The sequence below is a fragment of the Ceratotherium simum genome, chromosome 11 (assembly GCF_057802395.1).
Source record: "Ceratotherium simum simum isolate JZ-2026a chromosome 11, ASM5780239v1, whole genome shotgun sequence".
In the NCBI taxonomy this organism is placed as follows: Eukaryota; Metazoa; Chordata; class Mammalia; order Perissodactyla; family Rhinocerotidae; genus Ceratotherium; species Ceratotherium simum.
Genome location: NC_141910.1, coordinates 11,676,714 through 11,703,761, shown reverse-complemented (window position 1 = coordinate 11,703,761; position 27,048 = coordinate 11,676,714). Strand labels below are relative to the sequence as shown.

Genomic DNA, 27,048 nt, shown 5'->3' with positions numbered 1-27,048 from the left:
CATAAAGGCAGGATCCATGGGCTGGGATTAGGGTGAGGTGAGTAAGGCGCTCACTGTGAGGGTTGCACAAGTGCAGTGTTGGATCCTATCTTTATTGAAAATTTTGATATTTTACTCGGCATAGAGTTTTTGCATTAATTTTGATATTTTAAAATATTGTATTAAGATATTATTGTCCGGATTGCTGAATTTTTTGTACCCCCTTAAATTTTTCACCCCAGGCAAAATCCCGGCCCTGATAACATCTCCCTCTCGAGTACATCAAGCAGGACAATAACTGATAAAATGAAGTGGGCTTGGACTCAGGTAGTGGTGGGACAATTGTTTGATGCTGCCGGCCCTGCCAACCACTTGATTACCAGTAAGTCATGCTGTGTCTTCTGCCTGCAGCCTTGTAATGCCCCAGGTCACCAGACCACAGGTGGCAGGGTTGGTGAGAAACCTGGAAAATTATCCCTAACATGAGCAGGATGGAGGCTGAGCAATCCTGCTGGAGAGAGTATAGAGAGCAATTTGGGTACCCTTACCACAGCGATTTTGCTTTGATTGTGTAGTGCAAATCCATAACTAATTAATTAATTGATTGATTGATAGTGCTTTCTTAGTTAAAAACAATCTTTTGGCAGCAATAAGTTATAAATAAACAAAAGTGTATGTTCAATGAAAAATTAAGGACTAGATTTCTGTTTTTCATGAAAGTCGATGAGGAATGTGTAATCTGCACAAAGGGATTTTAGACATTTGCCTTCTGTGGGGCCAAAGTGTTATCACTGAACACGTGTAAACCAGAAGACACAAATCTGCTGAAGAAGCAGTAGCATCTACGCCAAAAAGTTGGTAATTAGTTATTGTAAGACTACTGTGCCCAAAGAGGTTGATATAACAATGCAGTGAATATGGTGCATTTGCCCATCGTTCTGTGAAGCACGACTTTTCATTTAGATTAAATGACTGTTCTAAATTAATTTCACTCATTTTCAGTTCCAATTTTTCCTGTCCATGTACAAAAGTTCAAGTGATAGCTATTAATATGTTGGCTCACTTAGCAGAAGAACTTGGCAAATAGCTAAATGATTATAGTTTTATATGAGTCATCAGATTTTCCAAATAGGAAATTAGTTAATTCCAATAATGGTTCAATTCTTTTTTAATCCACTTCTTGGATTCAAAGATTTTGGAAGGTGAAACAACTGACGTTGTTGTGAATGCTATTATAAATTCATTTCAAACTTCAACAGTGAAGATGAATTGTTTTGCTTTGTTTTGGTACTAAAGTGATAAAAATAATATTTTTACTAAATGAAGAAACTGTGGAATAGAAATGTACTTGGAACAGACTGTGATACACATAATTTGCCACTGTGTCCAAAGATGTGGTGATATTTTACCAATTGAAATAGAAGCTGAAGTTCTTGAAATTTAAAAAAATTTTGTAGGTACAGGGTAACTGAACTATTTATTTTTTGGTGATAAAGTTAATGATAAATACAAAAGTATACTTCAACAGGATTTTAGAAGTATTTGAGTATTTGCAAATTGCTTTGTGAGTTAACCTAAGTTATAGTACTGAACTTTTTGTAATTGAGTTCTCTTACGTTTTGGTTGCATTTTGTTTAAAATTAGTTGAAAATCATCATGAAAATCTTTTCAATGGAGTATCCCAAAAGTTTAGCTTCTGAAGCTTTTAGAAAATTGCAATTTTTGAATACAGATCTGGCAAACAAAAAGACATTGAAATTAATCCCTATAAAGCAACAGAGGAACGACAATGAAAGCTCTATGGTGCATGATTTAATTTTCAAATTCCTAAATTGCTCTTCAGAATATTTTGACTTGTGGGAAGAATCTTTTGATGGATCTCCTAATTTTTAGTAAATAATTTATATTCTGTATCAGGAAGGACGGGTATCAAATTGGGAAGGACTAAAATTATGCACTATCTAAATTTGGTAAAACATTAAAAAGAAACACAGAGACAACTTATCAACGTAGTTTTGTTTCTTAAAGCTATCTTTTCATGTCTCTTTCTGGATAATTTTTTTGGATCAGTCTTCTAGTTCACTGATTCCCTCTTCAGCATTTCTAATCTACTACTAGAGTTGTCCACTGAGTTACATTTTAACTCTTAGTATTTTTCATTTTTATAATTTTGATTTGCTTATTTTTCAGCATGCTTGATCATTCTTTATATTTTTCACTTGCTCTTCATATTTCCAAGCTTCTTTTCAATTACTTTATACATAATAAACATAGTTTATATTCTTTGTCTCTATTAACTCCAATAGCTGAAGTCTTTGTGGGTCTGCTTCTGTAGGTTCTCACTCACAATTTGTTTCATTGTCTGTTTTATTTTAACTATATCTTGCAATTTTCCTTGGAACTTTGTCTGTGAGAATTCATTGATGCCTGGTGGAAGGCGGGTTTCTTCTGAGAAGATTTGCAATAGTTTCTGCCAAGAACTTGGGAGAACTTCCAGGCTGGGACCACTGTGAACTAGATTTCAGTGTAAGGTTTTTTAGACCAAACAATTGATATGAATTTGGCCTGCATACCCATGTGAGAACTCCTTTTTTTGCTGCAAACTTTCAGGAGAGATTTTTTTTTTTCTATTGACTCAGCACCAGCACCAAGGTTGGAGATGGGCAATTTTCCTTGCAATCCCTGGTAGGGTAGGCATTTATTTCTAGCTCTTTTTTTTTTTTTAATTTTTTGTTTATTGCAGTAACGTTGGTTTATGACATTGTAAAAATTTCAGGTGTACATCATTGTACTTCTATTTCTGCATAGATTACAAAAAATATGGAACGCTTCACGAATTTGTGTGTCATCCTTGAGCAGGGGCCATGCTAATCTTCTCTATATCGTTCCAATTTTAGTATATGTGCTGCCGAAGCGAGCACTCTAGCTCTTTTTTACACTGAGGGTGAAGCCGTTTGCTTCTCAACTTCAAGAGAAGGTCCCCTATTAGACACCCACCTTGAGCAGGTCCAAGCCTTTGTATCTTGTCTTCATACCCTGTGAGTCAAAGTCAAGGTCAAGTGCTTTTAAGATAAAAGCTAACTTCATTGCTCTATCCAATACTTAAAAATTCTGTCTTCATTTAAATTTTGACCTGAATATTCCTTACTTTCTTGCCAGATAATTAATGCATTTAAGAAGTTTTTTTTTTTTTTTTTTTTTTTTTGGTGGTGGTGGTATCTTATCCAGATTTTTTAAATTAATTCCAAAGCATCAATTGGGATATCTAGTTTGCCATTTTGCTGGAAGCAGAAGTTCTTCTGTCTTATTTTTGTTTTTTCTTTTCGTTATCTAATTATTTGGAGGAAAAATTCAAACAATATAGGAGAAGATAAAGAGAAAGCCTTTCTCCCACCTCTATTCCTTAAGAGAAACGCCTAGCTAACACACTGAGCACTTGGGAAGTGCCAAGCTCCATTCTATGTGCTTTCTGTGTATTAACTCATCTTATCTTTCACCAACTCTTTGAGGTAGGCCACTGTTATGACTCTCATTTCCCAGATGAGCAAATCAAGGCTCAGAGAATTTAAGTAACTCACCCACCAAGTACAGGGCTGGGTTTGAACTTGGCAGTCTGGCTTCAGAGACTTTGCATGGTATTTTTGTTTTTTTCCCCCCTTTGCTTTGCTTATAATTATAGCACTATCCAGGACTCGCATACCCACTGTCCATGATGAGTGCAACTTTCCCTTCTCTGCACATACAAATCTGTATATTCAGACTTTTTCCTGTTTGCTTTTTTATTCATTCACTAAGCATTATTTGATCCCCTTCTATGTGTCAGGTCTGAGCCCAGCATATTCATATTTTGAAGGAGTAGTCTGTCTTATGGAAGAGGCACATACTTACATGATAATGAAGATGCAATGTTCTGTGTGCTGCAGGAAAGCTATAATGTGCAGGAAGCTTGGAGCAGACAGGAGGCCATTTTGGCCTGGGCACGGAGGTCAGGGAAACTTCTCAGTGAAGGTGATATTTGAATTTGACCTCGAAGGATGAGTTGGTGTGTATATCTTTGGAGAGCTGTGTGCCACATATTGTCTCCACAATATGGAGAACCATACTTTCTAAGAGGAGGCAATAGCGTATACAAAGGTCTGTGGACCTGAAAAGAACTGGCTTGTTTATATTCGCTTCTAAGATTTTATTAGCTGCTTATCAGGAAGCAGCAAGCACTGCATCTTGTATTCTCTTGAATCCCCATGGCACCTGAGCAGGCACAACATAGCCCCTTAGTGACCACCAGCTACTTGATTTAATGGCTTCTTTTACTAAGCATGCAGACATTGACCTCTGACTTTGCTCCCTCCAGATATTGATGGGAAAAGAAGGCTAGAGGGTCAAAGGAGGAAGGATATGGTCTTGCAGACCCTTGCTGGTGAAAGTGCCTAGAGGGAAAGCTAGCCTCCAAGGGAACATAAGAAGGATACTGGGACCAGGGCTGCCAAACACAGAGCAAGAGCCCACACTTTCCAGAAAGTAAACACTCCCCAGGCCTGCGTTTACAGACAATCCTGCTGGTGATGTAGGGCTTCCTCAGCCTGCATTCCTGGGCATGGCAGCCCCTGCTGCTTGAGTTATGGCTTTCCTTCTCCGGTGGGGCTCCCAGCACAGAACATTCCTTTTTCCCTCTCCCCCTTGCCCTTATTGCTTTTTTCAGCTACTTAATCTCTCTTGAAGTGATTTCTCAGACTCTCAATTTGCTCCTTGTGAAGAAGGACGGACACTATTTACTGGGTAGTGATGGCTGCCTGACACAACACGTGAGACAGGAACAGACAGCCACCCGTGCACAGCATGCACAAGACACACTCTCCCCGTGCGTCTTTGTAACGCGCATGCCCAGAGGCAACACGGTGTCTCCTCAGAGGCTCAGTCTAGCTTAAATCAGAGTACCCAGGGCATCAGACGCTTAAACTGCTTAAGCCATCAGCACAACTGGCTGGATCCAGGGCCAGGCGCCCAAAGATACTCAAACAGCAAGAGGACGATGAGGCAGTGGCGTCAGCTTAATAGCTGTTGTCAAGGGTGGAATTACTCAATTTACAACTTAAATAGTATTTCATGGGAAAAAATAAATTAGAGCAGTATTATTCATCCCTGTAGTCCCTATGTGTGAATTCCACTGACAATTGCTGAAACATGGTGTCTCAGGCAGTAAAGGGACACTGAAATTCCTCCAGCTACACATCGGACCTACCTCCGTGAATTGCCTCCCTGCAGGGGGACCCCCAAGACCCTGCTTCCCTGTGCAGGAGGAGCCTGATTCAACCTCTCCCGTCCCCTCCATCCCTCCCCTGGGTATCCAATCCTCCCCTTCCATTCAGCATCCCATTTCACTGCCTTTTTTGTAAATCTCTGGGACTCGCTCTTGTAAATTCTGGGAATAGTTGTTAGAGGCTCGCCAGAGAGCCGCTGTGATACCAGGAGCTAGCAGGGCATTGTCAGAGGACAAACCACACAGATTGTGAATGTGGGGACTGCACAGGAGAAAAGCACCTCCCCCAGCAAGAAGGAAGTGCGTGAGGAGAGCAGGGGTTGTCAGATATGAGCCGTGTGGAGAGGGACCCAGGCCCATCCTCTGACCGGGCACAGCCCACCTCCTTGTTCTTCCAGATACCTTGGTGCAGCCCTCTCTCTGGCCTTCCTCCCTGCCCTGTGTGGTGGTTGCTCCCTCAGGAGATGCAGATCTGAGTTCCAAGGGGCTTTGCCCTCATGTCTTCATTCTTATACAGCCCACAGCAGAAGATGTGAGGTATTTGCGCTTACTGTGTAGCAGAACAACAGAAACAAAATCTCCTCTGACAATGAGGCAGAAAGAACTGTATTCTAGTCCTTTATTTTTCTGCCCCTGACTGGTGGGGGCTTTTGGCAAATCATCTCTTTTGGTTTCCTTATTGTGAACAATTTCCGTAGATGTCCTGTAAGTTCCGAGTATGTTTTGCTGCGAGTCTCAGTCCTGAACGTGGAGCTGGGCTGCTTCTACCAGCTCCGGTGAGGCCTGTCCCTTCCCTCACCTCTGTTCCATCTCACAGGACCTCTCAGCCAGTGCCTCTCCCAAGTCCCCTTACTCCTGTCAGAAATGGTCAAATCCATAACAGGCACTTTAACTTTTCCATCTCATGTGGTTATTATGAGGATCAAATAAGACAAAAATTAAGGACTTGTGATTGTTACAGGAGGCTCTGTTAGGGAGACTCACCAAACAGACATTCAGGCCCAGGAAAGACGGGAAGAAAGGCAACTCATTAAGGTGCGTTATGCCACATTCCCACCTTTAGAAAGATGATAGACAACTGGGGGTGGGTGATGGCAGAGCAGAATGCCTGGCCAACTATCTAGGGAATCTGTGGTGCCTGCACCTGGCTTAGATGGGGACCTCAACAGATAAGGATGTCCTAATTGCCAATTTATATGGTCTGTTAGGAGAAATTGTTAGGTCAATGGTAACTCACTATCCTAGAAGCAATTTGAACCAGGAATCTGGTGAGCGTGTCCGTGTTCCTTGCACGCTGATGGCACACAGGACCTCAGTGATGACATAGGCTGTTAAGATTGGGGAGGAGGTGGAGAGGTTGTTTAGTCCAGTCCCTTCACTAGACACATGAGGACACCAGGGCCCGGAGAAGTGGCATGAATAATCAAGGTCAAGTTTACGGCCAAGTTGTGCTCGAAGCCAGTGGTGACTTCAGAAATTCTATATTGGAAGGGCTGGGGGAAGAAATCAGGCTGAGGGGATGAGGAAGGGCTATCTTGAATGCTTTTGTGCAAAACTTTACATAAGATGGAAAAAGTACCAACTGTCTATATCAGAGAATAGGAGAGAAGAGCTGATGCAGATGGGAGAGGACTTAAGCCACCCTTTGGTACCCTTTGGTACCAACATGGCTTGATGCCCAAGGACTCTGTCTCCTGCTCTTCTCCACTAGATGTGGCCATCTGAACATTCTTGAGTAAGGGGGGAAGAGGGCAGGTCCTCTTGTGTCCACACAGCAATGAGCTTACCCTCTAGACTAGGCAGCCCTGGCTCCACCCCTGCCAGGGTCGTGGGGAAGCAATGGTGAGGAGCAGAGTTGGGTCCAGCATGGGGCAATGGATGGTCATTACAGAGAGACACCTGTGCCTCCATCTCATGCCCAGATAGAAGTGATTTCTAACAACAAACTCATTAGTACCAACCTTTGTTACCATAAAGCAATTTGGAGGGCCAACAGAATTCATTAAAATGTGATTTTACTGATAATAATAACTGCAAACAGAAAAGATAATGATTTACTCCCAGCTTTACAATGCCCTGGCATGGGGGATGGTGGAAGGACTCTCTCTCCCATTGCGTTTTGAAGGGCTCTGACATTCCGAGGCCTTTTCTGTGCCTAGGCAACAGGTGTCTCAAACAGATTAGAGACATTTGTTTGAACAGCTTCAATGGCTTTGTCTCTGTTTCATGGCTACCCAGTGGCTTTGAGGCCTCTCCTCCCAACGTTCTCTTTCTTTCTTTCTTTTTCTTTTTTTGGACTATTTACTCTAAGTGGTTGCAAGTCCCCTGAGTAACTGGCCAACTGACAAAGATGGCTGTGGGCCACTTCCAGAGCTACTGTCCTTAAAAGGAGCTGGAAGGTTTATATTCCAAGTGGCTCTGGAATCTTACTTCAGCCCTGTCACTGAGCCAGGTACCCCATCTGAAATTATGCAGGACAGTTTGATTCAACAGATTTGTTATGGCTTTTTTAACACGGTGGGGTCAACATGTAGAAATGTTTTTCTTATATCAAGTGATGTGCAGAAAATGACTTCTCCATCCCCAAGGCTTTCCCCCTTCATTATCCCTACCTTACTCAGCCTCCATGTTTAAGGGAAGTTCGGGGATGACGTGGGAATGACAGATGGGAATGGGGCCCAGGAAGGGGAGGGAGGAGCCTATTAAAACACCTGGAATAGAAATCGTTCAAATTCTGGTAACATCAACATGTCTTTGCTGTCAAATCTCATCCATTTACAACTGTTTACTCTTGAGTACCCAATGATCACCCACTCTTCTTCTGAGAAAGTAGTGTCCCCCTCAGATTCTCTGAGCATGGTCCCTTTTATATCAGATATCCAATTCACCATCCTCTGGGATATGACACCTAATCGCTGTCACGAACAGAGCCAGCTGGTGGCCCAACCAGGCTCTGTTGTCCCCTTCTTCCTCAGTAAAAAAACCCTAATTTGAGTCAAGCAAATTCTGGCCAAAGAGATGTAAGTAGAAAAGGTATAAGAGTTCCATAAGGGAGAACCTTTCTCCCTTCTCCCTTCATCCTTTTTGCTGCCTAGAATGTGCATGCAATGACTGGAACCTCAACAGTCACTTTGGACCATGAGGTGACCTGAGAATGGAAGCCACATGTGGGGGAGCAGAAAGACAGAAGGAGCCCAGGTGTCTGATGGCTTCATAGAGCCACCATTCTTGTCCTTCTGTGGCCACTGGCTTTCAGGTAAGTCTAACATTTTCATGACTCTGGCATCCTTAGAATGTCAACCTGCCTCCCTCTGGGATTATTTTATGTAATAGAATAAACCCTTGTGTGTTTAAGAATAGCAATCAGGTCTCAGTTACTTGTAGCTGATCCGAATCATAACTGATAACAGAATTTAGCACCTGTAAGTAACAGAACCTAAAATATGGCATTAACTTATTGGAGAAAGGGAAGGTATATATTAAGGACTCAGCTGTTGCAGGCTGGAAGCTTGGTGATCCTCATTATGCAGTGGTTAATACATGGCTCACTGTACATTGGAAGCCAGATCTCAAGCTGCTGGAGCCTGAAGCGTTAGGGCCAATGGCATTTATGGGCTCCTTTCTTGCTGTTTTTGTAAGGTCCATGAGAACAATGACCTCAGGCTAGAGACTGAGAATCTGCACACAGAAATGGGAGGAAATACAGCTTTGCTATGAAAAGCTTATAATTTGGAGCATTGTTGGGTTGAAAGAGCCAACTGCTCTTGTACCCAAGTGAAGTAATTATAAGTGGTGGCTGTACAACTGTACCCATAGAAGGGGGTAAGACTGCTATCCTTCCCTGTAAGGTGGTGAGCTCAAGTCTTAGCCTGGATACCAATCCCCATGGACCACCTTGTGTTTTGGGGGATGCTGGGTCTCCCTGTGGCCACTGGCTTTCCCAGTTTGCATATCTCTGACATCCTTAGCATGTCAAACAACACGTCCCCTGTCTTTACAGAGCTTAATAGAAAGGCCAAATTTTCCAATGGAAAGAACAGCTTATTTTAGTTCACTCCTACAAGTTATTTAAAATTGGCATTACAAAATAGAATTTCCATAAACAGAATCCTAGCTATTTAGGTAGAGTGGTCACACCTCCAATTCCCCTCCTCTTCTAGGTCCAAGAGAAAAACATTCCTTAGAGATCCAGCTGCTTATGGAGAACGTTTGGCCCATAGGATCCTCCAATGCTTGAGATGATAGGGTGCCTTTGTCCTTCCTATATATATCCACTTGTCCCACATCCCTAGATCTTTAATGTGTTTGTTCATGGTGGGCTCTTTGACATAAAACACCACAGCATAGAGGAGAGTGACGTCAGCATCCTGGTGGAGTGAGCTCTTCCCTTAGACTCTCTTCTCTAAGACACAATGAAAAGAACATTCATAAACCATCAGACGGCATTCACACAACACAATAGATGTCTGACAGATCCATGCAGCCATACATCTGAAGGTGGAGGTGCTGGACCCTCTGGGAGGAAGTGGAAGGATGTAAGGGGATCTCCTCTCCCTCCACAGCAGTGACCTGGGGCATGGGACTGTGCACAGCTCAGAGGAGAGGGGGGAGGGGCAGTTCTCCATGGGAATGCCTTCACTCTCCGAATTGCCTCCACACAGAGGAGGCTAAGCTACTGCAGGGGTGACTTCATCAAGCCAGCACCCCAGGAGGGCAGATAGTGAGGGCAGAGAGAGAACACCCTTGGGATCATGCATGCGAAAGAATGCACCCCGCACCCCACCCAGTGCACTGGCTCGTCCAGTCAGCCAGAGCAAGGGAACCCCACTAGAGCACCTGCGCGTATGTTAGTATTAGTAAAGCAGCAGCTGCGAGCAGGCAATCACAGACAGGTCCTGTCAGCATAGATTCCAAAGGACAGACACAGATGCCGGGGTCACGGTGGCCTCAGAATACACAGCTCCTGTCCCCCCCATCCCAGTGGCGGCAGGTGGAATCTGCGACCAGATACTACCAATATGGGAAGGCACAAATCCACCCCATTAAATAATATGAGGAGGTATATTAATACTCCAGACCAGAAGGAAAATGACAAGCACCCAGAAATCAATCCTGAAGGCACAGAAATTTACAATCTAAATGACATAGAATTCAAAATAGCTCTCAGAAAAAAACTTAATGAGTTACAAGAAAATTCATAAAGACAGTTGAATGAAATCAGGAATAAAAAGAATGAACAGACGAATTCTTCACAGAAGAGATTGAAACTACAAAGAAAAACCCATCAGAAATGCTGGAGATGAAAAACACAATGAATGGGATAAAGAAAAATCTGGAGCCCTTGAATAACAGAGCTAATATTATGGAGGACAGAATTAGTAACTTGGAGGAAAGAAATATAGAAATGCTTTAGATGGAGGAGGAGAGAGAACTAAGACTAAAAAGAAATGAAGAAACTCTCTGAGAAATATCCCACTCAATTAGGAAATACAACACAGGATTCTAGGTATTCCCAATGGAGATGAGAGGGAGAAAGGAGCAGAAAGCTTGTTCAAAGAAATAATAGCTGAGAACTTCCCAAACCTGGGGAAGGAGCTGGAATTACAAGTAAAAGAAGCTAATAGAACTCCTAATTACATCAATGTAAAAAGACCTTCTCCAAGGCATAATAGTAGTAAAACTGGCAAATGTCAATGACAAAGAGAAAATATTAATGGCAGTGAGGCAGAAGAAAATAACTTACCAAGGAACCCCTATCAGGCTTTCAGTGGATTTCTCAGCAGAAGCCTCACAGGCTAGGAGAGAGTGGAATAAATTATTAAAAATTCAGAAAGACAAAAACTTTCAGCCAAGAATACTCTATCCAGTGAAAATATCCTTCTGATATGATGGAGAAATAAAAATTTTCCCAGATAAACAAAAGCTGAGGGAGTTCATTACCACAAGACACTCCCTACAAGAAATGATCAAGAAGGTCCTCATATCTCAAAAAAAAAAAAAAAAAGAAAGAGTTTACAAAGCCTTGAGCAAGGAGATAAATGGACAGACAAAATCAGAAAATTGCAGCTCTCTACCAGAACAGGTTAGTAAACACTTAATTATAACATTAAAGATAAAGGGAAGGAAAACATCAAAAATAACTATAATCTTGTCATTTTAACAACAAAGGCACAACACAAAATGGAATAAGTTGTGAAATCAATCACTTAGAAGGGGAAGGGGAGAGGGATGGAAACTGCTTAGACCAAAGAAATAAGAGGCTATCAGAAAATGGACTATCTCATCTGTGAGTTTTTTTATACAAACCTCACGGTGACCACTAAACAAATAATCAGAACAGACACAAATGATAAATAAAGAGAAAACTGAGAAAAACGTCATTGAGAACCACCAAACTGAATTGGCAGTCCAAAATACATGGGACAAGAAACAAAGGAAATATAGGATAATGGGAAAACAAGAGATAAAATGGCAGCATTAAGCCCTTGTATATCAATAATCACTCTAAATGTAAATGGATTGAATTCTCCAATCAAAAGACACATAGTGGCAGGATGGATTAAAAACAAGACCCAACAATATGCTGGCTCCAGGAAACACATCTCAGCTCTAAAGAGAAACACAGGCTCAGAGTGAAGGGATGGAAGACAATACTCCAAGCTAACGGCAAACAAAAGAAAGTGAGTGTTGCCATACTTATAGCAGACAAAGTAGATTTCAACATAAAAAAGGCAATGAGAGACAAAGAAAGGCAGTATACAGTGATAAAAGGGACATTCCACCAAAAAGATATAATACTTATAAATATATGTGCATCCAACAGAGGAGCACCAAAGTACATAAAGCAGCTATTAACAAACATAAAAGGAGATATTAACAACAACACAATAATAGTAGGGGACCTTAACACCCCACTTACATCAATGGATAGATCATTCAGACAGAAAGTCAACAAGGAAATAGTGGAATTAAATGAAAAACTAGACCAGATGGACTTAATAGATATATTAAGATATATTATGATATATAATAATATATATATTAAGATATATAATAGATATATTAAGAACATTCCATCCCAAAACAGGAGAATACACATTCTTTTCAACTGCACATGGAACATTCTCAAAGATAAACCATATGTTGGGAAACAAGGCAATCCTCAATAAATTTAAGAAGGTTGAAATCATATCAAGCATCTTTTCTGGCCATAATGTTATGAAAATAAAGATCAACTACAAGAAAAAAGCTGGGAAAGTGACAAATATGTGGAGACTAAATGACACGCTACTGAACAACACAATGGATCATTCAATAAATTAAAGGAGAAATCAAAAAATATCTGGAGATGAATGAAATGAAAATACACCATACCAACTCATATGGGGTGCATCAAAATAGATCATAAGAGGAAAATTAATAGCAATACAGGCCCACCTTATTCCTAAACAAGAAAAATCTCAAATAAGCAATCTTAAACTATACCTAACGGAATTAGGAAAAGAAGAACAAACAAAGCCCAAAGTCAGCAGAAAGAGGGAAATAATAAAAATTAGAGCAGAAATAAATGAAATTGAAACCAAAAAACAGTAGAAAGGGTCAATGAAACTAAGAGCTAGTTCCTTGAGAAGATAAACAAGATTGACAAACCCTTAGCCAGACTCACTAAGAAAAAAAGAGTTAAGGGTCAAATAAATAAAATTAGAAATGAAAGAGGAGATATTACAATGGATACTCCAGAAATACAAAAGATTATAAGAGAATACTATGAAAAACTATATGCCAACAAATTGGACAATCTAGAAGACATGGATAAATTCTTAGATTCATACAACCTCCCAAAACTGAATCAAGAAGAAATAGAGAATCTGAATAGAACAATCACAAGTAAAGAGATTGAAACAGTAATCAAAAACCTCCCAAAAAATAAAAGTCCAGGACCAGATGGCTTCTCTGGAGAATTCTACCAAACATTCAAAGAAGATTTAATATCTCTTCTTCTCAAACTATTCCAAAAAATTGAAGGAGATGGAACACTTCCTAACACATTTTACAAGGCCAACATCACCCTGATCCCAAAGCCAGACAAGGAAACACAAAGAAGGAAAACTACAGTGCAATATTGTTGATGAATATAGATGCTAAAATCATCAACAAAATATTGGCAAACTGAATACAGCAATACATCAAAAGGATCATACACCATGGTCAAGTGGGATTTATACCGGGGACACAGGGATGGTTCAACATCTGCAAATCAATCAATGTGTTACACCACAATAACAAAATGAGGAATAAAAACTACACGATCATTTCAATAGATGCTGAGAAAGCATTTGAAAATCCAACATCCATTTATGATAAAAATTCTCATAAATGGGTATAGAAGGTTCAACATCCACAAATCAATCAACATGATATACCACATTAACAAAATGAGGAATAAAAACCACATGATCATCACAATAGACGTCAAGAAAGCATTTGACAAGATCCAATATCCATTTATGATAAAAACTCTGAATAAAACGGGTATAGAAGGAAAGTACCTCAACATAATAAAGGCCAAATATGACAAACCCAAAGCCAATATCATACTCAATGGGGAAAAACTGAAAGCCATCCCTCTGAGAACAGGAACAAGACAAGTGTGCCCACTCTCGCCACTCTTATTCAACATAGTACTAGAGCTTTTGGCCAGAGAAATTAGGCAAGAAAAAGAAATAAAGAGTAACCAAATTGGCAGTGAAACTCTTGCTGTTTGCAGGCGACATGATTCTATATATAGAAAACCCTAAAGAATCCATCAGAGAACTATTAGAAATAATCAACAACTGCAGCAAAGTTACAGGGTACAAATCAACTTACAAATATCAGTGGCATTTCTATACTCTAATAATGAACTAATAGAAAGAGAACTCAAGAATATAATCCCATTTATAGTTGCAACAAAAAGAATAAAATATCTAGGAAAAAATTTAACCAGGGAGGTGAAAGCCCCATACAATGAAAAGTATAAGACATTGTTGAAAGAAATTGATGATCACATAAAGAAATGGAAAGATATTCCATGCACATGGATTGGAAGAATAAATATAGTTAAAATGCCCATACTACCTAAAGCAATCTGCAGATTCAATGCAATCCCAATCAGAATCCCAATGACATTCTTCACAGAAATAGAACAAAGAATCCTAAAATACATATGGGGCAACAAAAGGCCCTGAATAGCTAAAGCAACCCTGAGAAAAAGAACAAAGCTGGAGGCATCACAATCTCTGACTTCAAAATATACTACAAAGCTATAGTAATCAAAACAGCATGATACTGGCATAAAAACAGACACATAGATCAATGGAACAGAATTGAAAGCCCAGAAATAAAACCACACATCTACGGACAGCTGATCTTTGACAAAGGAACTAAGAACATACAATGGAGAAAGTAAAGTCTCTTCAATAAATGGTGCTGGGAAAACTGGACAGCCACATGCAAGAGAATGAAAGTAAACCATTATCTTTCACCATATACAAAAATTAACTCAAAATGGATCAAAGACTTGAAGGTAAGATGTGAAACCATAAAACTTCTAGAAGAAAACACAGGTCGTGCACTCTTTGGCATTGGTCTTAGAAGGATCTTTTTGAGTACCACGTCTACTTGGGCAAGGGAAACAAAAGAAAAAAATAAACAAATGGGACTTCATCAGACTAAAGAGCTTCTGCAAGGCAAAGGAAACCAGGAACAAAATGAAAAGACAACTCACCACCTGGGAGAAAATATTTGCAAATCATATACCCAAGAAGGAGTTAATCTCCAAAATATATAAAGAACTCACATAACTCAACAGCAAAAAAACAAACAACCCCATCAAAAAATGGACAGAGGATCTGAACAGACATTTTTCCAAAGAAGATATACCAATGGCCAATAGGCACATGAAAAGATGTTCAAAATCACTAATCATCAGGGAAATGCAAATCAGAACTACACTGAGACATCACCTTACACCTGTTAGAATGGCTATAATTACCAAGACAAAAAAACAACAAATGTTGGAGAGGATGTGGAGAGAAGGGAATCCTCATACACTGCTGGTGGGAATGCAAACCAGTGCAGCCACTATGGAAAACAGTGTGGAGATTTCTCAAAAAATTAAAAATAGAAATACCATATGATCCAGCTATCCTACTGCTGGGTATTTATCCAAAGAACTTGAAATCAACAATTCAAAGAGGCTTTTGCACCCCTATGTTCATGGCAGCATTATTCACAACAGCCAAGATGTGGAAGCAACCCAAGTGCCTGTTGACTGATTAATGGATAAAGAAGATGTGGTATATATATACAATGGAATACTACCCAGCTGTAAAAAAAAGACAAAATCGTATCATTCGCAACAACGTGGATGGACCTTGATGGTATTACGCTAAGTGAAATAAGTCAGACAGAGAAAGACAAACACCGTATGATTTCACTCATATGTGGAAGATAAAGTAACACATGGACAAAGAGGACAGATTAGTGGTTACCATAGGGGAAGAGGCTTGGGGGATGGACGTAAGGGGTAAAGGGTCACATTTATATGCTGACTGACAAATAATAATGTACAACAGAAATTTCACAATGTTATAAACTATTATGACCTCAATAAAACAGAACAAAAAAACACTGCAGAGTATTGAGTATACAATGCTGTGTTTCACCAGTGCTGCTTGGGACATTTGTACATTTAAGACAACTTTGTTGTTAGTGCCATCAAGTCGATTCTGACTCCTAGGGACTCTGTGACAGCAGAGCAGACCCTGCCTGGTCTTTTTGCTCCATCCTCTCACCTTCTGGCGCTATATCAGGCAATGCTCTACTGCTATTCAGAGTTTTCGTCGTCAGTTTTTTTGGGAGTGGGTGGCCAGGTCTTCCTAGTCTGTCTTCGTCTGGAAGCTCTGCTGAAACCTATCCATCATGGTGACCCTGCTGGTATTTGAAATACTACCAGTGGCATAGCTTTCAGCATCACAGCAACAGGCAGCTGCCACAGTATCACAACCAACAGATGGATGGTGTGGTTCCTTGACCAGGAAACTAACCCTGGTTGTGGCAGTGACAGTGCCAAATGTTAACCACTAGATCACCAGCGCTGGCTAAGATTACTTAATAGCTTCGAATAAAATGGCAATGACTCTGAACACCAGCATAGAGGTGTATTGGGAAAGATGAACATATTCGCCATCACATTACCCTTTGACAACATGTGAGAAAACTGGGGCTCACAGACATGCAGAAATTAAATAGTAAAGATGGGACCCCGGCCCATCAGTTCTGTCTGATTCCAAATCCCATGCTTTGGAAGGGGTATGCAGAGTCCTCCCCAGTTTGGAGGTCCTGAGGAAGGACAGAGGACTGGAAATGACCCAGTCACAGACGGTGGCATCAGTAGTTACTTATTTGAACGATCTCTTATGTACCAGGTGCTGTGTGCTGTGAGACAGTTTGATTTTGGGCAGAGCAATGAGTGAACAAGCTCCCTGAAATCTTTGCTTTCTACCCATGGCTGAAGCTACCCAGCTTTGTCTTGCCTTCTTCCCAAGGAAGGTGGTTGCTACTCAAGTAGAAATAGACTACAGGGCCGGAACAGTCCCTCGCCCATGAAGGGGTGCTCCATATTGTTGACTCAAATTGAGGGGGTGCTTGAACAGGTCCATCGCAGGCAGGTGGGAGTGTCACCCAGTTGACCTTGGGAGCCTTGGACTGTACTACACGACTATACACTGTGGGAAACAAACTTCTGCTGGGCTGTGGTCACGTCAAAGTGTGGGGGGTCTGCCTCTCCTGAACTTTGTCCTCATTGGCCACTTCTGTGGTCCTGACTCATCAGCTGGATTTACATTTATCAGTTAAAAGAGGAGCAGGAAGAACCAGACACAACGTTAAGACAGTTTATATATTTTCTATTGCTTAATGCTCAACCCAGCCCTTTGAGGCTGGTAATGTTCTTCTCATTTGACAGGCGAGGAGACTTTGGCTCAGGCAGTTTAGTTCTTGTTCGATGCTTCACACTTAATAGACACTGGAGCCAGGATTTGAGTCTGTTTCTCTAAAACCCGGGCAACTTCTGCTAACCCAGGGGTGGGCAAACTTGTTCTTAAAGGGCAAAACAATAAATCTTTTTGACTTCGCAGGCCACATGGTCTTTCTTGCAACGACTCAACTGTGCTGTCATAAAGTGAAAGCAGCCACGGACAACATGGAAATGAACGTGTGCCTCTGTGTCCCCGTGAAACTTCATTTATAAAAACAGGTGGCTGGCTGGATTTGGCCCATGGGCTGTAGTTTGCTCACCCCTGCACTAAACAGTTAAAGTATTAATCTAGCCTTCTAAAGGAAAGGGAAACAAAATGGACATTTGTTTAAGCGTTCAGGAGGGGATGTTTAACAAGTGGAGCTGTCCTGGCAACACGCTGGACTCTTCATGGCTTTTATTTCCTATAAACTGCTCTGTCACCAGGGTATTACTGTCCATATCTTACCCATAAGGAAACTGAGGCACAAAACAATGAAGCTGCTTGCCCGAGGTCACATTGCTAGTGAGAAATTGGGGCGGGAGTGGGTGTCTGAATAGGCCTATTAGGCTGGAGTTAGGGATCTGGCAGGATTTGAGTCCAGGCTGCCTGACTTCAGGGCCTGTGATTTTTCTGCTAAAATGAGAGCAGCAAAGAAGAATCATGCTGCTGGCTTCCCCGCTGTGGCCACAAGGGTGTAACCACGGGTCTGGTTTGCTCTGCCTGACCCGTGGGCTCAGGTGTCCTTTCCTCCCTTCTTGGTGAAGCTGTGTAAAACAGCATCCTTCTGTGCACTTCAGCCACACCGGGTCCCCCCCACAGAGAATCAGGAACTATTGTATATGAAATCGAATATTTCAGAGCCTTCTTACCCCATCTATAAACAAGTAAATCATCAGCATTCAATATTCTGGTAACAAAGTAATCTCCTTCCTGTTGAGCTGAAGATAAGGGATTTGAGAGGCTTCATTGCAGGGGGAAACAAAAACCTGAATTGTAAGTTTTTTTTGAGACGCAGTCAAGATGCTAACATCTCATTCAGGAGGGGGAAATAGTGAGATGGAGAGGTAAGCACTAGAAAGATCAGACATCAGGCCACGCAACAGCCCCAGTCAATGCCCCCAGGAAAATGGGAATAAAAATGTGGCCCCTTAATTCTAGATGCACATCAGGTTGTTAATGGGGAGACAAGACATGTAATTCAGAAATCTGCTTTTGTTCCTGTTAAAGCAACATATTTCCATTAAAATGGAAATTGAAGTCCCATCATATGGAGCAGTCATTTTCTGGAGACTGTATGATTATCTCTACCTTCCCTGGCCACAATGGAAATGGAAATACTCAATTTCACCCATTAGCCTTTGGAAGTTACAATTTTGAATTTCTCAAAGTACCTACTTTCCTTAGAAAGGTTTTTGTTTTTTTGTTGTTTGTTTCTGTTTTGTTTTGGGAAAAAAGCAAAGACAGGCAAATGTTCACTTGTAGAATGACTTTAAAAAGTCATTATAAGGAAAAAGGAAGCCAAATACACTGGCAAAGTTTACACAGGCAGATTATATGAGGCATGAGCTTAAAACGAGGAGTGGACAGAGCTGCTTTTGTCTTCTTGGGTACTTCCTGGCTGGTCTGTTGTAGGAGGTTCTGACAGGTAGCTGATGAAAAGACTGTTCCCGTATCCTGCCAAACCAAACCCAGTCATCTCCTTTTTAAAACTCAACTCAGGGGGATCCCTCAAGAAGCCCTCCTCAAGGCCTTTCTCTACCACTATCACCTCTACTACTCTCTACTGAAACTAAAGTGCAGCCTGAAAGCACATTGCCCAATGGCTTTATATCTTGTCTGCACAATGAAGCTGTAAGCTCCTTGAGGACAGGACCAATTTGCATATTAATTTTGCATTCCTTGTGGTGTTCAGGAATGATGCCAGGTTCAGAGGATGCAGGTATCTCTCGAGATGATTCTGCTTTGCCCTTCAGTGGTCCAGATTAATTTGGCTCAAACTCTCAGTTTCATAATCTTGGTAAAGTCCAAAGCCCTCTCCATGATATGTGGGGATTCTCATGGTCTCTCTTTTCATGGTTCCCTCTGTGACTACTTCTCAAATGCATAGACTATCTCTTTTTTCCGTCATTCACCTGGTTGCAAAACTCACTCTTTACGGTTTCCATATAAGTTGGTGAGTCTAGTAAGAACTGGTTATTTAGAGATTGCAGGAGGGTCTCATTGGGCCACTCACATCATCCTGTTGGCTCTCTTCTCCTCTCTCATCTCTCTCTTGGATTGACCCAGAAGCCCCAGGTCATGCTCCCTTTAGAATGTAGAATCCTCCAGCTCTCCCAGTTTGCAAATCCATATCCATAGGGTCTCAGCAGAACAAAGCCAAATCATAACACAACCCACTCTCCTTAGAAAACAGTTGGAGCTTTTCCCTGCTGCATTAAACAGGACTTGCTGCCTCTCCAACAAGCACACCTCCTTAATAAAGGTGGTTTGCACCGCGCATGACTTTATCTGAGAGCAGGAAGCTCAAAGTTGCCACGTCGGGGGACTGTACACCTTAAAGAACAGCATAGGAGACAGAACTCTGTTTGGGATGGCTTAAACACATCCACATGTGGAGGCAGGGGCATGGACCAAACGGCTTCTGTGATCCTCAATAAATATCAATTTATTCCCATCACGCATAGTGTGGAGGACGGAGGAACTAGGAAAGAACAGGGGACAGACGGTGTCAAGCTGTGTCTTTGTCCTCCCACTATTCAATTTATAACTATTTATTGGTCCTCTGTCGGGCTTTTGATTAGACACTAGGACTGCACAGATGGATGAGGTATGGGCCTTTCCCCAAAGAGAACTGATATGTGCTGGAAAAGCACTATACCCTCTCCCGTTACAGCAACCCCCTGAGGACTCTTGGATATCCTGAGAAGGTGGCATGCTTGGTCTATCTCAATGGTCTGTTTTTCATACCTCCTGGAACTGTGGTCTGCTTGCTAGACTGGACTCTCCCCAGTTTCCTGCAGCTGCATGCTCCACTGTCTGTCCCAACTCACCACAAGAGTCCAAGCCCAGGCCTCTGGCTGCTCTCTACTGTTCTGCTGCAATTTTCCAGGCCCTGGCCCAAGATATGACAGAGAAGAGAGAGGAAACATTGCTTGCTCTATACTTGGTGCTTTCACATATACTATTTCATTTTATTCTCTTAACAACTCTGTGATAACCCATTTTCATCCCTCTTATATGGATGTGGACATTGAGGTTCAGAGGGGTTAATGACTTGCCTAAAGTAACACAGCCAGTGGAAGCTAGTCCTGGGCTCAGTCCTGGAGTCCCCAGCCTTACTCCCACATCTTGTCTAGCACACCATTAAGTCCATTTAAGGTGCTGGCTCACACTTTCTTGGTGTTCAGTTTTTTCACTACTCATGCCAATGCTCATGCCAAACTTGAAGCTGCCAAATATTTAAGTCTCCGGAGAAGGCTGTTACACAATAGTTCCTCTGACCCCCTGGCCCACCTTTCTTAAGAAGATAGAAGGTTCACAGTAAGTTTGGCAAACAAGTGTGGCATATGTTGCCAACCTAGAAACAATGGTTCCTGCCTCATTTATAAACTCCTGAATTAAGTCCCTGAAAGTCAAATGAAGGTGGGCAAACGCAGTGAACAATAAAGGATGGAAACACCTAAGATACTGGCAGCTCAAGCATTTAGGGATGAGGTGATTCAGTTATTCATTCATTCATACAATACATTTTTGAGTGTCTCGAACTGTGTAAGGTGCTGGGGATCTGAGGCAGATAAGACATGGTCCCTGCTCAAAAGGAATTTGTGGTCTGTTAGAGAGACGAGGGCATGCTAACCAAAGGGGAAGGTGAATTAAACAGAGAGGAGGGCAGGTTAAGCAGAGAGGAGGGCAGGTTAACCAGAAAGGAGGGCCTAACCAGAGAGGAGCCACGTTAACCACAGGAGGATATTAACCAGAGAGAATGTATTATTAACCAAAACCTGGCTGGTCCTCAGAATCATCTCAGATATTTTATAAATATATGGATTCCTAGGCCCCACTCCTAACCTAATGAACTGGAATCTTCCAGAGCCATCATTTGCATTTTTTAATAAGCTCCCTAGTTGATTCCAACAACCATGACAGTTGGGAGTAAAGCCTGATAGGCATATTATAAATGGGTGCAGTGTGGATACCAAAGAGGGGTCTGCAGGTGCAATTCTAGGCTTCATAGAGGAGGCGATATGTGAAGTGAGCCTTCAGAATTGCAATAGAGCAAATATGGTTCACAGGGGTGTTGAGATGAGAGAGGGGGGAGGGCTTCTAGGTGGAAGGCTCCATATGAGCAGACGCTGTGGTGTGAACAACCATGATGATCCTGGGAGGTTTGGTGGAGCTGGAGCCTGGGGTGTGAGAGGACTAGATTAGAGAAAAGGCCAGAAGGTGAGCTGGATCCCAGGTGGCCTTGTTGATCCCACCAATGAGTTAGAATTTTACTCTCTGATATGAAAAGCATTCAAAGGTTTAAATCGGAGTGAAATGATCAGCTTTCATTTCAGAAAGATTACTGTAGAATTTCTGGACCAAGATGGAAATGTGAGCCTACACATTTAACTCTTCTCTTTCTAAAATTTCCATGGAAATATCCAAAGAAATATATATATATAAAAAGAAAAATCAAGGAAGGATGGCTTCTTCAAACCAGAAGTGTTAACACTTTTTGCATTAACATTGACTGAGCATTCCTGTGTGTAGGCGTTGTCTGGAATGTTTAGTGTCATGGTACTCCATGAGGGAGGTGCTATCATTATCCACACTGATGGGCTATTATTATCCCCCTATTACAGATGAAGAAACCACAGTACAGGGAAGGTAACTAAGTCCATCAGTCTCACAGCTAGTGGTAGAGCTGAACTGGAGGAGTCTGGCTCTGGAGACTGAGCACTTACTCAGCATTATACTACCTAATATATTATAAAAATATGGTACTAGTGGTCTTCATTGACTGATGGATCCACTGCCCCCAATTCTGTGCATATGATGGAGAAGTTGATCCAGCCAGTGGGTGGATGGGGTACACAGTACAATCTCCCTAACTTGCAAGCTTGGAGGGTTTTCAAACCGAGGAGGTCATGGCAGGGTGTAGAAGGAGCATTCTAATGGCGGTACCTATGGCAACAAGAGAAGAGGAGCGACTCCCCAACTGCTGAGCAGTGAAGCTCCCTGCCATGGGACTGCCTTCAGTCATAATTACTTTCCTAGTTTCCACAGTCGAGGGGAAGTCTAACTTGGCATAAATGTTCCTAAATTTGAGCAGCGGCACCAGGACTCCATGGTGCCACTATTAGGACAAAAGATGTGGTCTTTCAAAGGTGTTCAGGAAATACTGTGGGAGCTGAAGAAGGAGGCCTCCCAGCCTTGAGAAGTGTGATAATTCAAGTGTGGGCACATCTGGTGGGGTTGAGACAACCGTGAACTTCACTGTGGAAGAAATCCTTTAGCACAACTTGAGGTTCTCTTTTGTGCAGATGTTGCCGGCTGTCACCTTTTCCCAATTCTCACAGCCAACTGTACTCCTCAAACTAAAGCTTCAGACTTCTCTCTTCTTCTTGGACTTAAGATTTGAATAAGCATCCCAATGATCTCTGATGGAAACCGTTGTATCACACAACCCTGAACAGTACTTTCTCATGGAAGTTGGGCAAACAGAAAAATCACCACATATCTGAAATGATTCCACAATTTGAAAGAAGGAAGCGTATCTAAAGAAGCAGGGCAAATGTTCTCCTCTGAAGGAAGTTTGCTCCCAAAAGTAAGATATAACCAGAAACAAAACAAAATTCATTCATATTCTCAATAAGACTTGAGATTTGAGCACCCACTCCATCAAAAAGCAATGATCTGACATCAGGAAATATTACTCTTAGAGAGAGTTGTCTCTTCAACAAATGGTGTTGGGAAAACTGGATAGCCACATGCAAAAAAATGAAAGTAGACCCTTACCTTACACCATACACAAAAATTAACTCAAAATGGATTAAAGACTTGAATCTAAGACCTGAAACTATGAAACTTTTAGAAGAAAACATAGGCAGTATGCTGTTCAACATCGGTCTTAGCAACATATTTTCAAGCACCATGTCTGACCGGGCAAGAGAAACAATAGAAAAAATAAACAAATGGGACTACATCAAACTAAAAAGCTTCTGCACAGCAAAGGAAACCATCAACAAAACAAAAAGACAACCTAACAATTGGGAGAAGATATTTGCAAACCATATATCTGATAAGGGCTTAATCTCCAAAATATACAAAGAACTGATGCATCTCAACAACAAAAAAACTAACAACCCAATTAAAAAATGGGCAAAAGACCTGAACAGACATTTTTCCAAAGAAGATATACAGATGGCCAACAGACACATGAAAAGATGTTCAAAATTATTAACTATCAGGGAAATGCAAATCAAAACTACAATCAGATATCACCTCACGCCCGTCAAAATGGCTATAATTAACAAGACAGGAAACAACATGTGTTGGAGAGGATGTGGAGAGAAGGGAACTCTCATACACTGCTGGTGGGAGTGCAAACTGGTGCAGCCACTATGGAAAACAGTATGGAGATTCCTCAAAAAATCAAGGATAGAACTACCATATGATCCAGCTATTCCACTGTTGGGTATTTATCCAAAGAACTTGAAAACACCAATGCATAAAGATACATGCACCCTAGGCCGGCTCCGTGGCTTAGCGGTTAAGTGCATGCGCTCTGATGCTGGCGGCCCGGGCTCGGATCCTGGGCGCGCCTCGAGGCACCACTTCTCCGTCCAACGTGAGGCCGAGTCCCACGTACAGCAACTAGAAGGATGTGAACCTATGACATACAACTATCTGCTGGGGCTTTGGGGGGAAAAACTGAATAAATAAAATCTTTAAAAAAAAAAAAAAAGATACATGCACCCCTGTGTTCATTGCAGCGTTATTCACAATAGCCAAGACTTGGAAGCAACCTAAGTGCCCATCAAGGGACGAATGGATAAAGAAGATGTGGTATATATACACAATGGAATACTACTCAGCCATAAGAAACGATGAAATCCAGCCATTTGTGACAACATGGATGGACATTGAGGGTATTATGCAAAGTGAAATAAGTCAGAGGGAGAAGGCCAAATACCGTATGATCTCACTCATTAAGTAGTAGATAATAACAACAACAAACAAACACATAGAGACAGCGATTGGATTGGTGGTTACCAGAGGGGAAGGGGGGGGGGAAGGGATAATTTGGCACATGTGTGTGGTGATGGGTTGTAATTAGTATTTGGGTGATGAACATGATGTAGGCTATGCATAAATAGAAGTATAATGATGTACACCTGAAATTTATACAATGTTATAAACCAATGTTACTGCCATAAACAAAAAATTAAAAAAAAAAAAAAAGAAATAGGCAAGGTAGATATTATTAAAAATTCCAAACAATACCTTAGGGATATAAAATAAGAATTGGAAAAGATGAAAATCATGCTTTATTTCTAAACAAAAGAACCAATAAAAATGTCAATGATTTCCATGATAATTTAGAATTGTATTGATATTTCAATAAACTATGAACATGAAAAAAAAAAGGAAATATTACTCTTAAACATTTAAAAAACTTAAAAGTAAATTTACCTTATAAATTTGTAAATTCAAATGTTAAATTTCAAATTTTTATTTGCAAGTGGTAGTAGTACATAACCCATTAGATAGTATAGAAAGTCATAGCAATGACTCAAAAGCCCAGCTTGAGAAATTTCCCAAAAACCCAGAAACAAAAGACAAAATGAATATAATACATAAAACTGCAAGAGATATGAGAGGGTAGGTTTACGAGATAAAATATCATATAATAACAGGAATTTTAGAAGGAGAAGCAATAATTAATAAATTTAGAATGTAGTCTCCTGAGCTGAATAAAATTTTAATTTCTTAAGTTAAACAGGCCCTTTCTAGAAAAAAATTACTGCAAAGACAATTCAATATTAAGAACTCTATCAATATCATTTATCATATAACTAGATCAAAGGACAAAAAACATAATCATTTCTTTAGATAACTAAAAGACATTCAATAAAAATTTAACATCATTTAGTAGTATAAAATAGAAATATAATGATAAGCCATTAATTAAAGTATATATATTTAAATTAATGGTGAAAGGATTTTAAACGTAATGATTAAAAATAGAAGTGGTCTAATCACCGTTATTACCAGTGGCGATATTGTTCGAGGAATGCTAGCCAATGCAATTAAGATAAGGAAAAGGAATAAGAGGAATAAATAGTGTAAAGTAAGAGAAAACTATCTTTATTTGCAGATTATAGCCTACCTACAAAACCAAACAGAATCAACCGAAAAACAGATAAAACGAAGTAGAGATTTCATAAGATGGTTTCAAAACAAGTGCGTAAAAATCAGTGGCTTTTCTATATACCAGCATAGCCATTTATAAAACATAATGGAAACAAGATCATATCACAATGGTCATGAAAGTATACAATACTTAGAAATAAACACTTACTGAATTGTGTAGGATCTATATAAAGAAAACTACCTAATATGCCTTTACTGAAAGAAATAATGGAAACAGATAAGTGACGAAATGTTATCTCCCGTTGAATGGGCATATCCAGTACAGCAATGTCAGAACAATCTAGTGTGGGGAAGTTGAAGCTCTTATTGCCCATCCAGGCGGAGAGATGCAAAAGCACATAGGTTACATATTTTGAATTCAGATGAGAGATCTGGGCTGGTAACAGAGCTTTGGGAGTTACCACTGTAGAGTTAATGGTTGTAGCCATGAACACGAATGAGACCCCGTAGGAGAGTGTGAAGTGCAAAGAGAAAAGGGCCAAGACCACATCCTGGAGAACACTAACATTCATAAGGCGCACAGGGACAGAGGTGCCGGTAAACGAGATTGAGAAGGTGTGGTTTACGATGAAGGAGGAAAACCAGGAGGGAGCAGCACCATAGAAACGAAGGAAGACAGCCTTAAAAAGTAGGGAGTAGTCCCCATGGTTATTTGTTATGCAAGGGTCAGGCAAGAAAAAAATGGAAAAGAGTCCATGCTGCTTGGCTTCTAGGAGATTGATGGTCACAATGGCAAGAATAGTTCCAGTGGAACTGGGGAGTGCCAAAGTAGAGGTGAGCATTGTCGAATTTCTTGTGGTGCTGATAAGCACAGAGGAGACAGGTCACATGGAATCTACCAGTTACTGTGCGAAGTCACCAAACCCTAATGAGTCTCAATTTCCTCATCTATAAAGTGGAGTTGCAGTTGCCGAAAAAACAGTGTGATAATGACTATGAAATGTTTTATAAACTATAAAGCACTATACAAACAGGTGGTGTTACTTTTAGTCGTGGTGATCTTCCAGGCCATATTTTAGCATGAAATGTGTTCAAGATAACGGCACTGAGATAATGGCCCTGAAAAACTTCCCTATCACTTTCTCTCTACTGCCAGTTTTTCATCCCAAGGCAGGTTCTGCAGGCTTGTTAACACAGAAACGCGATCTGCTGTGTACTTCTGCACTGACGCAAATGAAGCTTCTGGGGAAGCCAACTGATCTGAAATATTTTGCAATGCCCTGCATTGTTTCAGCCATCAAATGGAGAGCAGAATTCCAGTTCCAATCAAGTGGGTGCCTGAATGTTTTCCTGTTTGTCTAAGATGCCAGCACTTAAATAAACACCATG

The 27,048-nt window shown here is 41.0% G+C and overlaps 1 protein-coding gene and 1 non-coding gene across 3 annotated transcripts in view; both read right to left on the bottom strand.

Annotated features, from left to right (window-relative positions):
• The window catches only part of TACR1 (tachykinin receptor 1), a 164,055-nt gene that overhangs the window by 90,565 nt on the left and 46,442 nt on the right, over positions 1–27,048 (bottom strand). The window lies entirely within an intron of this gene.
• On the bottom strand, positions 2,794–2,900 carry LOC147915919 (U6 spliceosomal RNA). Its single transcript, XR_015553701.1, has one exon. It is a non-coding gene; the product is annotated as a U6 spliceosomal RNA (small nuclear RNA).